The sequence below is a fragment of the Octodon degus genome, unplaced genomic scaffold (genome assembly GCF_000260255.1).
Source record: "Octodon degus isolate 3935 unplaced genomic scaffold, OctDeg1.0 scaffold00362, whole genome shotgun sequence".
Taxonomy (NCBI): domain Eukaryota; kingdom Metazoa; phylum Chordata; class Mammalia; order Rodentia; family Octodontidae; genus Octodon; species Octodon degus.
The window spans coordinates 685,893-687,589 of NW_004524938.1; positions in this window are offsets into that span (position 1 = coordinate 685,893).

A 1,697-nucleotide genomic window follows, 5' to 3' on the forward strand; every position below is an offset into this window, starting at 1 on the left:
GTGCAGGGTGTCTCTATGCAGCTTGGACTCATAGTGATTCTCCTGTCTCAGCCTCCCAGGCACTGGGATTTCAGGCGTGTGCCTGGTTTTGGAGCCCTCACAACATGTGGTACCAGGGATCGAACTCAGGTCCTTGCAGTTGCCAGCCAAGCTCTTAGACTGCTGAGCTATCTAACCAGCCCTTTTTGTGCTATTCTAAGATTAGATTTAACTGCACAGTTTTCCAGAAACTGCTTCTTTTGTGACTCTGGGAGAGTTCCTCCCAGGAGGAGTCACCTAAGGCAGAGTCGAGAAGCGGAGCCTCTCTCCCTTGTCTTCCCTCGTCCCAGCCCAGAGCAGTGGGCTGTGCCTGAGGGGTGCAGGGGAACTGCCAGGCTGCCTGTGACTCTTCCTAACCATCCTGAAAAATGCCCTGACATCTCTCCTGGCAAGCCAGCCTGCTGAAAATGCCATCATGAATTAACGAGTGTGCTTGCATGCTTCGTGGGGTGGCAAAGGGCTTAAAAGATTCTCTTCTATTTTTGATTTAGAGCTTTAAAGCTGACATTAAAAATTATTCATCCTTTAAGGTGTATTTATTATACAGTGGCATTCCCTTTTTTTTTTTTTTTTTTTGATGCATTAACCATATCTACTAATGCTTTTTCTATCTGCTTTCACATACTGATGGAAAGAGAATCGAGCCAATTATTACTTCCCAGATCTATGTCCACTGAAGCAGACTACCTTCAGCATCATCGTCCTGCCCGCCTAATGAAACATAAACTTGTTAGATAAAGAAAAGCAGGCTATGATGAGACGCAAATACAGCTACACCTCAGGATGAACTCCCTTGAGTTGCTGTCCTGGTGCACACTCAGAGGGCATCTACTTACAAGGATTGGCAGGTTTTCAGAGCATCTCGGCAAGCATGTCATTGCAACTTAAAATCTGTTCTGGGCAAAGAATTATATATATAATTCCTTCATTGGGAGCCGGCAGGATAGCTGAGCAGACTAAACACTTGCTTAGGCAAGTGCAGGGACTGGGATTCGATTCAAGCACCACATGTGGTGCCAGCCCCACCACCAGGGCAGGTTGAGCCAGCCAGAGTCCAGACGTGTTGGCACAAGCCTGGAATCGCAGCGCCTTGGAGGCTGAAAACAAGAGGATCCCCAGGAGTCCAAGCTGCGTAGTGAGACCCTGAAATAACCAAATACATTAAAATAATAATAGTAAAAATAAATAAAATAAAATTGCTTCATTGTTTGGTTCTTGTACATCAACAGGAGAACTATATACAAAGCACAACCTTGAACCAAAACTGAGCTGCACAAGTGCTTGAGAACCACAGAGGCAGCGAGAGCTGGCCACGACGACCTCCTCTGCCCACTTCTGCTCGCCCAGCGCTGGGGCCTCTCCCCTGGAATGCGACCTTTTTTCTTCATCCCCAAGCAGGGACCAGTCCCGTGTCTCTTCTCCAGCACCGCTCACATCCTTCGACAGAGTGACTGAGGGGGGTCCCGGAAGAGGTACACTTTTAAGATACGAAATTCAGGGTTGGAGGGATGGCTCAGTGGTCTAAAGCACCTACTTGGAACAAGCTTGGCAAAGCACAAGAATCGCGGTTCGATCTCCCAGCACCACATGCCAGCCAGCCCCGCCCCCTGGTGGGCTGAGCTGGCCACACACACACACACACACACACACACACACAC